This window comes from Chelonia mydas, chromosome 11, assembly GCF_015237465.2.
Source record: "Chelonia mydas isolate rCheMyd1 chromosome 11, rCheMyd1.pri.v2, whole genome shotgun sequence".
NCBI lineage: Eukaryota > Metazoa > Chordata > Testudines > Cheloniidae > Chelonia > Chelonia mydas.
The window spans coordinates 60,625,855-60,639,041 of NC_051251.2; the positions used below are offsets into that span (position 1 = coordinate 60,625,855).

The 13,187-nt window shown below is 47.4% G+C and overlaps 1 long non-coding RNA gene across 1 annotated transcript in view; it reads right to left on the reverse strand.

Annotated features, from left to right (window-relative positions):
- Positions 1-4,721: 4,721 nt before the first annotated feature.
- Positions 4,722-13,187, reverse strand: part of LOC122462473 — a 67,372-nt gene continuing 58,906 nt past the window's right edge. The window contains exons 3-4 of the long non-coding RNA XR_006285020.1: positions 5,495-5,596; positions 4,722-5,324 (exon numbers count right to left, since the gene is read on the reverse strand). This is a non-coding gene — a long non-coding RNA (uncharacterized LOC122462473). The remainder of the gene's footprint in view (positions 5,325-5,494; positions 5,597-13,187) is intronic.

Here is a 13,187-nt window from a genome sequence, read left to right on the forward strand (position 1 = left end):
GTAAAATGGGCAGAAAGATACCCCACCCACCTTTGTGAAATGCTGTGAGACCTGGGAATCAGACATGTTTATACAATATACTGTGAGGGGAAGCTTCTCTTAGTAGAGATTTAGGATCTGCTAGAGGCAACATTGGAAGAGGCAAGAAACAGGGCTTGGGCGGACAGGCGTTGAGTTAAAATGCTTCTATGTGCTGCTAATTATCAAACTTGGGTAGTAACAGTGTTTGTATATGGGCTGTCTTGTACTTTTTAAAACAAAAGAAACTTTCATGTAATCCTTCCCTGATTCTTTCATGAAATTTCCCTGCCTAGCACAGTCAAAAGAGATGCATCAGAACTTGATCTGCAGGCTGAATTTCGGGGGGGGGGGGGGGGGGGGGGAGAGTCCATTTTAACCCTCAGATTGATACCTGGCCCCATGTGTTTTGGTTCCAGGTTAACTCTAAAACCAGAAGGGGCGTATTTTTTGTTTGTGAATTTGAGTGGGGCTTAAATTGCCTGGGACCAGCTGTTCTCTTGGCCCAAAAGAATGAAAATATCAGAGCAACAGCTAATCTGGTGAGGTTTCCATTTTCCTAACTTTGATTTTCAGAGAGGAATCTTGTGGCAATAAGGAGTGGGAAGCTGAATCCCTACTGTATCCTTTACAGAGCAAAACGGGTCCTGACTTAGGACCTGCTCCAGTTCAAGTCATTAGGAGCTGGATCAGGACCTCAGTGTCCAAAACTCAGCTCCATCTTGAGACATGGTTTTGTTGGTGATGCAGAATCAATAACACAGCATGAACCACCGCCTTAGCTTCCTGGCTGAGTTTGGGTGATGTTAGGCTTTCTCTCCAGAACCACATGTGTCCTAATTTTCTCTGGCCCAAAGAAACAATCCCATCCCCTTTATTTACATCCTGATTGGAACTAATGATCCAGCAGCAATTTCTCTAAATCTTAATGGAGGATTTTCACACCTAAAACTAAGTAGTCTTAGGAGAAGAACTAGAATGCAGCATTCATTGGCCATGTCCCATTACCTGTGCCAAGTATTAAGAGTCTGCCACCCTGGGGCAAACAGTGTGAGATTTCAATACCATCAAATCTGCACCCAAACCTTAGCCCTGATCAGCCTTGAACCTAAACCCCAAATTTGGGATTAACTTAATCCATATAAAACACTGCCTCCTTGGCCTAAATCTAGTCCTATTTTGAAAGAGAGGCTCTTCTTCTATTGATGATAGTTGTGTGAGAGAAATAAAAATTCAAGAAGTCTAATGGCCCGTCCCTGTCCTCAGCCTCTGTAACCAATAGCCATTGGTGGTGAAAAGATTCTTCATGGACATTACAAGCTGGATCCTCTCATTTAGCCAAGCTACACTGTGGCTCAAGACCAGGGATGAGGCAAAGACAAAAAGTAGCTGAGTCACATTAGTGATCACCAATCCTGAGTCAATTCAGCATCTGGTGCAAATCATAGCAGCCTAGGGGGTTGTTGCAGCACTGGGGACACATTGGACTGCAGCATTCTTTGGTCATGTCCCATTTCCCTGACTATGCCCTTTACATCAAGGCTCTCTGGTATCCTACATGCGGGGGGGGGGGGGGGGGGTCCTTCAGGTAGCCAGTCAAAATGAGTCTCTAGCCCTAGGGGTGAACCAGCTTTCATGAAAAATTAAGGCAGTGTCAACATTCACCCCCATCATCTCTTCAGTCCTGCTACAGGAAACTGGTGGACATTTGGGCTGAGATTTTTCAGAGGTCTGAGGGAGTCAAACCAGTGGGAACTGAGTCGCTAATGCCCTTAGGCAGCTTTGAAAATCCCTGCCTAGATCATTTTAGTAGCACACTTTCGTCAGTGCGTACGTATGCTGTAAGTTCCCTTTTTGAGGCTCATCCTTGTGTCATCTAAACAGTGAAGAATTAAAAAGTAAGAGGATCCTTTTCTTAACCATTGGCAATATTTCTTCCTCTGTTTGGGTTTGGAAGGAAGTGTCTTTGAATCAGCTGGATTTTCATCGCTCTGACTCACCAAAGCTGAATTCATCAGTGATCACCAACCTGGGACGGAGAGGGTGCTTGATCGTCTGGTCTCTGTTTTCAAGCATAAATTGTTAGCGCTTTGAGGCCTGGTCTGTCTCTTCTCTCTATTTCTACAATGCTTAGTACAGTGGGAATCCTAACTGGGGTCTGTGGGCACCACAACAATATCAATAATGAATCAATTAAGATGATTAATTGTTGTGATTGCCTTAATAAGAAGTACAACTCTTCCACTTGGACATTCATGTTGGCAGCTAAATACATACAACGGCATGTACCATATGTGTAAATACGTGATCTGATCACCCAAACAGAGCATTTAGGTCTCCTGATAAGAGGCCTAGGTTTGAAAATTCAGCCCTACTGGCATCTAGCTGAGAGGTTCAGCATCTGATGAATGTGGATTTTAGGTCCTAAAGCATGGAGAGCTCTCACACCAATGGCAGGGACTGACCGCTTTTGACTAGGAATGGCCTGAAAAAAAATTGTTCAGCCAGCACCTGCAATTTTTCAGCAAACAGACACCTGACTTGCTGAGCTGCTGTCATATGACAGCTGTAAAATGAGGGTGGAAGAGGGAGAACGACTCAACCACTCACGGTTTTTATCATCAGGAGAACTGGATTTGGGGAAAGGATGTGCAGGTCACTGTTCATTGAACCTTAACCTGATGTGGGCTTGGTGAATGGAAGGGAGAGAATGGAAAGACTCCATTGTGTACTGTAACTGGAATATCCCTCTATGACACTCTGCACCCTGGAGGAGCTCCCTGTAACCCCCATAGTCATCATTTGTATATAGTTCTGATAATTCATATAAAGTGGGCCATGTGAGGTATCCTGGGAAAGGCTATGATCTGCTGAAACCCACTGTTCCATCTAAATATGTATATCATTAATGCATATGAAGTTATGAGATTGTGTTGTATGGTTGTCACTAAAATATGCTGTCAGTTAGGGAATCGCCCAGATATTAGATCCCCAGAGACAAGTGTAACTCCAACAGACCCCAGTCATTGGTGGGCAGGATCAAACCTGGGACCTTTAGAGCTAAATATATGAGCCTCTACTGCATGAGCTAAAAGCCACATGCCTCTTAGCTAAGGCTATAACAGACTCATTAATCTCTAAGTGGTCTCGGTGCCACTACGTGGTACAGAGCACCACACCCAGGTGGTGTGTGGGTTACACAAGGACAAGGGAGCTAACCAATGCCTGGGTGGGTGTCAAACAACAATCAACAGCCATTGTCCAGCAAGGGAGTTACAATTCAATGACTCACTTGCACAAAGCCACACCAGGGGAATTGTTCAATCTTGCCTGGTGACTCAACAATGCCCACAAGACATGCCTGGATTTATGTTCTCCAACCACATGGATTATGGGTATAAAACAGAACATCATGGCCCCATGCTTTGCCTTTTCTCCTCCCCCACCTACACTGCAAGCAACAAGGATGCTCAGAAAACTCCAACAGAGGAGAGTTGCCCAGGTTTCAAGGGTGAAACCTGTGTATTATGAACTGCAGCATCCAGTGGGGTGAGAAAATTGTGCCTAGTATTTTACAGATTTAAGATTTAGATTGTGCTCTTATTTTGTTTTCTTTGGTAACAGTCTCTGACCTTTTGCCAATCACTTAAAACGAACTTTTATAATCAATAAACTTGTTTTAACTGTTTATCTTTACCAGTGAGTTTCCCTGAAGTGCTTGGTAAATCTGCTAAGGTTTACAATGGCTGGTGTATATCCACTTTCCATTGACAAAGTGGTGAACCAATTAATAAACTTGCATTGCTCAAGAAAGGGTCTTGAGCAGTGCAAGACAGTATATTCCTAGGGTACAAGGCTGGGAGCTGGGGGAGATTTGGCTGGTGCCTTTCTCCGTGATTCGTGAGTGGCTCTGGGAGCATTCATGCACTCTAGCTGGGTGTGGGGCTCCACATGTGGCTGTACAGAGTGGTAACAGCACCTGGAGGGGTTTGCTGCTTGCCACTGGTAAGGCATTGTGAGAAACCACCCAAAATAGTGAGTAAAGGGGGCACAGCAGTCCAATAGTCCCAGGTTGCACCCCGGGGATCCTGTCACACCTTCTTTGTTCTATAATGAGGCTGAAGAGTGCCTTAGACTAGGCATGATTCATGTTTACAGTGTTAGACAACTGGGAGGTTTCATGCTAAAATTATTTGCATTTGTTACTGTAAATCTTATGCTGAGTTTTTGTTTTTTTTTATTTCTCACTAGCACAAGAGCTGGGCAAATCCACCCAGACCGCCCTCTGAAGAACAGCTTTCTTGATTTCTTCCTCCTTAAAATGAAACAAACAAACTAGCAAATCCCCCAATGTTTTGCATTGCCCCTCACCCAAGGCCCACTCTCTCCTATAATCACCACAATGGTAGTGCCCAACCGATGAATATTATCACCCTGACTACTTACATTTTTCTAAGCACTCAAACTTGTGCCACAACATTACATTTAAAAAGCCAAACCAACAAGCAAGGCAACTACAGGCGGTCTTTGTTCTATCGCTGCATCATGGCGTCAGTCCAGAGTCAATTATGTAAAACAACAGCACCTCAACACCATTACCAACAGTCTCGTCAAGGGAAGAGTTGCACCTAGTCAGAGCTGGAAACATCTTGAAGAAATTTAATTATTTTTTTTTAGTTTATTGCTTTGGGCGTTCTTCTTACCTTATTTCACTCTAAAGTGCCTGGGGGTATTATTCATGTAGAACATATGGAGTGCTATATAAATCCAAGTTGTTGCTGATTTTACTTAAAAGTCAGTTTTTATTTTCTTTTTTACTCTTGCCTGTTTACGCTTCCTTGAAACATCTTTTGCATTGCCACAGATGTCGCCTTCTCAGAGTGCTTTATCTTTTGTACACATTAATCTTGCTTCCTAAGTATATGTGACTTTGCCTTGCACAGTGATGGAGAGAAATGCAATGCCAAAAACTAATTTTCAAAGAAAATGGCAAAATGATTTAAGTTCCTTTCTTTTAATTCAGTATCAATTAAGTTTAACGGTCAAAATTCCTTCATCGATTTATGGAACTAAGTAGATCATGATTTTTAAAGGAAGGAGTAACTCCAGGACAGCTCTTTTTAATTGAGAAAAGATTTTTTAAGAGCCTCATTTCTTAACTTTACTATACTATAGAGATAATTTGTAGCCTTTTGTTCTTGTGTGGGGCTTTCAGTGATCCTGGTCCAGGATTCCAAGCAGACACCAGGTTTCTGCAGGTTCCTATAGCAGCTGCAGACAAAGTATTTTCCCTGTACAGCAGTTGGCTATAAGAGAAACCAGTTTGAGAAAGGTTTACTCTCAGACCCTCCATATAGCATATCTTAAGGTAGCTAGTCATGGGCTTTATGTCCTGGGGGCATAGCAAGTCACCAAATAATGACCAAAGCTGTAGCGCTCTCCTGTACTGAGACTACAGTGGTTCCTGATTTCTTACCTGGCACCCACACAGAAGGAATATCTTGCAGCTTGTGGCCACCTCTGGAAGGAGGTCCTGTGATCACCTTTTGGTGTGGCCTTTCTGGGATCTCAGCTTCTCCTGATTGCAAATGAACGGAGGGCCAGTTAGATCAGATCATAGCTTCTCACTTTAAATTGAGTCGTCAGCCCTTCAACTGTAGGGCTTGCAATCCCCTTCTGTCTCTTGGTTGCTTTCTCAGAGGCAGCCTCATACGGGGCTGTAGCCCCTTTACTATCTCTGGCCTTTCTGTTTCCCTCTCCCACACTGTTCTCTCCCCTCTGTAAGGGGTCTTGTTTTCTCTGTTGGTCACAGCTGTGGGCAGCTGTCTACACGGGAATAAACAGGGTCGGCAGGTTTGTATAATTTGTGGTGGTGCCCAGAGTGGGTCCAAGTCCCACCGCCACCCCCCACACCTGCCTAAGGCTCTGGGAGGGAGTTTGGGTGTGGGAGGGGGTTTGGGGTGCAGGATCTGGGAGGAAGTTTGGGTGTCGAAGGGGGGCAGGCTCTGGGATTGAGTTTGGGTGCTGGGTGCAGGCTCTGGGTTGGGACAGGGGGTTCGGGTGCAGGCTCTGGGAGAGAATTTGCGTAGGGGAGGGCTGCGGGCTTTGGGACGGAGTTTAGGTGCTGGGTGCGGGCTCTGGGCTGGGATGGGGGTTGGGGTGCAGGAGGGGGTTTGGGGTACTGGGTGCAGGAGGGGGTTTGGGTGCTGGGTAAGGGCTCTGGGCTGCGACAGAGGGTTGGGGTGCGCGGGGGGGTGCAGGCTCTGGGAAGGAGTTTGGGTGCAGGAGGGGTTTTGGGGTGCAGGCTCTGGGAGAGAATTTGGGTGCTGGGTGCGGGCTCTGGGTCAGAGTTTAGGTGCTGGGTGCAGGCTCTGGGCTGGGACAGAGAGTTGGGGTGCAGGAGGGGGTTTGGCTGCTGGGTGTGGGCTCTGGGCTGGGACAGAGGGTTGGGGTGTAGGAGGGGTGTGGGGCTGGGCCGGGGATGAGGAGTTTGGGGTGCAACAGGCAGGCTGCCTCGGGGCTGGGACAGGGGGCCAGAGAAGAGGACTCCCCCAAGCCCTCTCCCCATCGGCAGCAGCGAGCTCCAGGGGAGGAGGGGCCCAAGCCCATCCCCCCTGAGGCTGCTGCTCAGGATGTCCAGCCAGGATCCCCCCCCCCCGCCGCCACCCCTCTTGGAGTCGACTCGGAGTTGCCTGACGGGGGCGGAGGGCCGCCATGTGCCTCCTCCCCTCCTCAGGTGCAGCAGCTGCCTCAGCCTGCCCCCAACGCTGCTCCCTTGTAGCCGGCAGCAGCCGGCGAGGGAGCGCCGCACAGAGCTGCAGGGGGCAGCCACCCACTGCCCAGGGCAGGCAGGGACGCTCAGGGGAGGCGCGCGGGGGCAGCAGGCGGGGCCGGGGGATGCTCCGCGGGAGGCGCACGGGGTGGCAGATGGGGCTGAGGGAGAGACCCAGCCCCTAACATTGGTGGAGCCAGGCCCCCCGGGCCCTGAATTTGCTGGAGCCCGGGCACCACAGGCCCATACAACCCACTGCCCCTGGGCATAAAAACCCAGCCGCTGGCTTGGGTCAGCTGACTGGGGCTCAGGCTCTGGGGCTAAAAAGTTGCTGTGTGGACATTCGGGCTCGGGCTCCAGCCTGAACCCAAATGTCTACACAACCATTTTTAGCCCCACAGCCTGAGCCAGCTGCGGCCCTGCTGCAGGCTTTCATCTCCGTGTAGACATACCCCACGATTGGCAGTTCTAGCAGCTCTGTGGGGGTGTGATCAAGCAGTTTGCCTTTAAGCCAGAGCAGCTTTCCTCTCCCTTCTGCCTGGGCTCGGTAAGAGGTTTGTAAGCCCTATTTCAAGGCCCTTTTTGTGGAAATAGTCTTGACTGACAGAGGGTTGTCTCTGTTTATCGCTGTATAATAGTTCACTGCCCAAAAAAAGCAACATGTTTCTTTGTGTAACTATTAGTGTTGCATTTTTGATGCATATGTGGCTTGCTTATACTTCCTAAATAAACAGTTCCAAAAAAGGAAAGGGACGGATCATTGTATCACCATTGTAAAAGGATAATACAGTGTTAAAGGTCTTCACAGCCCATGGTTCATGGTATGAAATGACTACATGCAAGGGTGAGAGGAAATATTTTTCCTTCATGCACAGCACTAGACAACTGGCCAGGTTGATGCATTACCAGCCTCTTCTCCACCTGGTTCTCAATTGTCTTGGATATTGGGCATTCCTGGAAGCAGGATACCAAGCTGTTTGGTGTTGATCCAACATGCAAATCTTATTACTTTAGGTTTTTAAGACAGTGGCTACAGGTCATCGTATTCCAACTAACATTATTTTATGCACAGCCCGCCTCTGATATGAACTGGTAACCTGGATCCTGAGAATAAAAGCCCCCGTTTGAATATAGTCTGGATATGCTCAGTTACTCATGCGACCATATAGCCATAAAGCCTGTCATTTCAAATGTACATGGCCCGCCTAGGGGAAACTAGATTGCATGCCCAGTGAACCTAAAAGTAGAGGTAGCACATATGCACAATTGATATACAGTACCAGCCAACAGCCAGGGTGTCTCTTGGTATTGTAGAAGAGGAAGAATTAATAGAAGTATGAAAAATTGGAAGAAGGAAATGTGGATTCCATAATTAGATACATACATTTCCGGGACCATTATCTAACTTTTTTAGGGGGGGTAAATAGGAGGGGTCTTACATGGCAGACTTTCATCTTGGTCCTCACTGGAAGACTCCACCCTCAGCCAGCCATGGTGGCCCTGCATCTCTGAAACCTTCCTTGGTCATTAAAGGCCTTCTTCTGCTTCCACTTAAGTCAGTGGGAACACTGACTTAATTTCTTACACAATCAGGCCATACAAAGCCTATCTGCACTGGGCCGGATCCTCAGCTGGCCTCAGTCTGCATAGACATCAATAGAGCCGTGCCGATTCATACCAGCTGAGGATCAGGCCCATAGTCTGTAGGTCAGGCGCAGGGGTTGCTGCAAGGGATTTCTAGCCCCTGTTCGCCTGGAGAACAAGAGATTGGGCCTGGGAACTGACGGGTTTCTCACACAGCGGCGGGACGCTAACAATTGCACCACAGCCAGCCCTCTTGCTATTTCACTTTCGGTAATGAAGAAGTGTGGTGTGACTCTGGCAGGGAACCACTGCAGGCTTCCTCACTCCATTATTAAGTCCAGTGTTCCTAGGTACTGCCGCTGATATATTGTTCCCTCCCCGTCCCCATTTCGAGATCTACTGTTCACACTGTTATAAGGGGGCCCCGGAGAGCGCCATCAAAGGAAGGAGTTGTTTAACGGCTCAGTGAATGGGTTTCCTGAAGCCAGCAAATTGCACTAACAGACATTAAGAAAGTTGTGTTGGTTCTGCACAACTGCAGAAGCGTTTCACTGGGATCCCTGGAGCTCAGCAAGCACAAGCTGGAGCCTGCCGAAGGATGTGCTTTTCAAACAGCTAGGGGAGGCATGGCTTTCACTAACTTAAACAAATAATCAGCCTGTTTCCCGGAGTAACAGTGTATTGGACACCCGAAGTCAGATTGTCCCACCCGAAGTCAGTTTGTCCCACTGATTGGGCTACTGCCTGCATTTGCGGCCGTCCAGAGAGGCACCACCCGGCACGGAACTGCGGGAGGCACAATGTCTCTAGGCGATCCCCTGTATGCAGCGCGTTCTTCGCCGACAATCTGGCCAGCGCACACGGCATCTCCTCCCCACGCTCATTGGGGTGTTGTTTGCACCACAGGGGATGCTAGCAGAGAGTAGTCCCTGCACGCAGGCGAATGAAGGGACCGCACAGAGGGAGAGGGAAGCACACAGGCAGGGAAAGTTTCTTGTACTTTCCCTCCAATGCCATCTCGAACACATACCCCCAGAGGGGCCAGGTGCAGTCTGACCACATATGGGTAAGCTATACTGATGTTACTCTCCTGTTTTTCCACTGACAAATCCAAGCTGTTCTGTCTGATGTTTTAAATGGCCTGAATTTAGATGCCTAGTTCCAAACTACTAATGCACTCTGTACCAGGACTCCTGAATACAGGGATTATAATCCTCTGCACTAACAGAAATCCAGAAGGCATTCCAGCATTGGGACCCGATCCAGCCCCATCTAACAACAGTGGAACGATTCCCATTGACTTAATCTGGGGTGAAATCCTGGCCCCATTGAAGTCCATGGGAAAACTCCCATTGATTTCAATGGGACCAGGATTTCACCCTTGATCCAGCTCTTTGGGCTTGTATTCTGCATAAGTCCATTGGGCACTACAGAGATAGAGCCTGCATTTTGCATAATCTAGAGTTTTTATTTTAAAAAAATAGTGTCTAACATCTGTAAGCGAAGCCAGCATTGAAAACCCAAACCACTGCATGCCTCTCTTGTTAAGTCTCCAGCCAGGCAAGAGTGAAGCAACAGTGTCAAGAACATTATAAACTTCCCCGTTCACTTTAAAGCAATGGTGGGCAACCTGCGGCTCGCGGGCCGCACGCAGCCCATCAGGGTAATCCACCTGCGGGCCACGAGACAGTTTGTTTACATTGACCGTCCACAGGCACGGCCGCCCACAGCTCCCAGTGGCCGCAGTTCGCCGTTCCCGGCCAGTGGAAGCTGTGGGAAGCGGCGCAGGCTAAAGTAGTCTAAAGTAGTCATCGTGAGAAAAGCCTGCAGAAAATGAAGGGAACTGGACAGTGTCAAGCAAGAGTCTACTGTTAAATTAACCGACCTGCCCTCCCCCCCAATCTTTTATTAAAAGATAACATATAATAGAACTTACCTAACAATAACTTAGAAAATCTGATTTCCCATCCTTTCCACTAGCGAGAGCCATTTCCTTTGTCTCAATCTACTTCTCAGCAGGAGAGCCATGCTGATGAAGTATCATCAAATTGTCAGCTCCCACTGAGACAGACCCAAGCACCGCTCACTGATTGGAGAGATGGAAGCAGTGACAGGTGTTGCTAAAACCTGTTGGGTTTTAAAATTAACAAACAACTTTTTTTTCCTCTCTCAAAGGATATTTCTGAAACAGAAAAGGTCCCCCAGAAGGGCAAAGTAAATGATATCAGAAGAGATTAAAGCAAAAACAGGACTATTTAGCAAAGCAAGGAGCTGAATGGCAAGGGACATGATGGAAGTATACGGGAATAATAATTGTTATAGAGAAAGTCCATGAGGTGCTGCTACTCATTATACTACTGATAATGCTGGAACGAGAGGGTCACACAATAAAATGGAGAGGTTTCAGATTTAAAGGTATAGGACTGACCGAACACTCCACACGTTCCTAGTGTAACAACACAAGGCATTATTAACTGGTAGAATCCACTGCCACAAGATACTATTGAGTCAATGAAGATAGTGGGATTTTAAGAAGAGTTAGACATGAATAACATAGGTGTCTATATTTTTGAGCATTTTGACACAAAAGCATATTATTGGAGGGACTAGTAGCACAACTTATCATTAAGGTCACCTGACACTTCTCATTCGAAGACCCTGTTTTCAGTTGCTTATTACTTTGCCAGCTGTTAACTATTTGGGCTGAAATTTTTCATGCTAGGTGTCTGCCTCGGGCTGATTATTATTATTAATTATTATTTCAGCCAATATGGTTCAGCTGTTTCCAAGAACAAGGATAGAGAAAAATACGTTGTATTGTGTGAGTTACAATAATATGTTGACCTTTGCTTTGAACTGCCCTAGTGCTCCCATGCTTTAAAGCAGGGACTTGAAATTTGGCGGGAAAGTCTCTGTATGTGGGATGCACCTTTCTCTGTCCCTGTGAAAATCTGCTGATATTTTTCCACGTTATAAGCCTCTGAAAAATTGCAGTTTGCACATGCTTAGTAGAGACTTGGTTGAACGCAGCTTAATTCACCAGAGACTCTAGCCACATTGAGCATGCTCCAGCCCAGGGGTTGAGCAGGACTTCCCTGCATTTGCAGGCCATGCTGAGTCCAAGTCCTGGCACCAGTGCTGAAAGCAGGGGGGTGTCTCTCCTTTGCTCTCAATTTCCCATCCCCTGGCTTGATCGATGGGGGAGGAAGCCACTGGAATCAAATACAGAGGGGACAAGAGCTGGACCTGGGGGGCCAGGAATAGTAGACTGGGAAAAGAAGCCTGTGACCCAACTGGCAGAGGGCACCCCAGACCATAATGCTCATCAGGCCTGGCACACTCATTGCCCCAACTCACTGTTGTCCTAGTCTGTATCTAAAAGGTGTTGTGTTAGGTGTCCTAGGCAAACTGGGAACACGCTGGTTGTTACTATTATTGCATGGTGTATGTATGGGTGATGTATGTAAAACTATAGGTGTGTGCTGGAAATATATTTCTAGAATGTGTTTGGCAGGCAGTGTCTGAGCCCAGCCAGTCGTAGACAAAGAAATCTAGTTTTCGTGGCTTGACTGTGTCTCCCGTGTAAATAAAGCAAGGTGAGACCAAAGACAATGAAAAGCACGTTTACAAATAAGGTAGTCAAAGCCATCAGGTGAGCAAGCAGGGGACAATGACCACTTAACTATCTCAATAGGGGAGGGAGGCTGCAAACTTTCTGCCTCTGGAAACAGAGTCAATGAAGTCTGGGAAGATATAAGCAGAGGCAAAAAGCCATTTTTGTCATCCATCACTTAATGGATACAAGAGACTAGAGCTCTTGTATTCAGAGAAAGTTGGATCCTTCAACAAAGGGGTTTGAAGCTCTGGGAATTGACCGTAGGTCAGAAACCTGCTTAGACAAAGATTGTAACTTGCTGAGGTTAGTTTTATTCATTAGAAAGTGTGTTTTGTTTTCCACATAACCATATCTGTGTCTTCTGTTCTTACTTATTATCACTTCACTCTCTGATCTTTGTTAATAAACTTATTCTTGTTTGATTACAAACCATCTCAGTACTACGTGTTAGGACAGTAAAATCTTCAGCCAAACTAACAGGCTGGTGTGTGTTCTCTCTCTTTGGGGGCAGCAAACCTGATAACTTCTGTGAGGGTCTAGTGAGAGGGAGTGGATGCTGCAGTGGAGATGGTTTGGGGGAGACTCAGAGCTGTTGGCATCACCCTGCAAGGAGTAACCAAGCCGGTGGAAGCCAGGGTCAGGGCCATTGTGCTGTGAGCCGGCTGCTGGTGGCAGGGCTCTGAGACAAAGCTGCCCATCACAGAAGTACCTGGGTTTACAGTGCAGGCGGTGACACAACCCCTTACTGGTCTGGGTTACAAGGCATTACAGAGCCTCAGTGGGGAAGACGAGGAGTGGAGGCTGGTGGAGGCGGGGGGGCAGATTAGATGAGGAGGCAGGACGGGACTGGGACTGGCTGCTGGGCAAGGACTAGAACTGAGATGAGAAACTGGAAGAGTGGACACAGGGACTGGCTAGGTAAGAATGAGGTGGAGATGAAGAGATGGGTGGAAGAGACAGGACTGGGACAGAATGGAGGGGATGGGGCAGAAAGGCTCAAGCTTGAGGGACAACAGGCAGAAGGGCCTGTGTCCACTACAGTGGATTCCTCTCCAGAGCCTGGATGGAATCTAAGATTCCTTAGTCTCACCATGCCAAGGTATCAGCAAATATCTGTGAAACCTTCTGGCAAAGTGTCCAATCCCCCTCTGGGGCTGGGCCGCAGAAGATTACAACCTCCTCCTGCTATCGTTTACT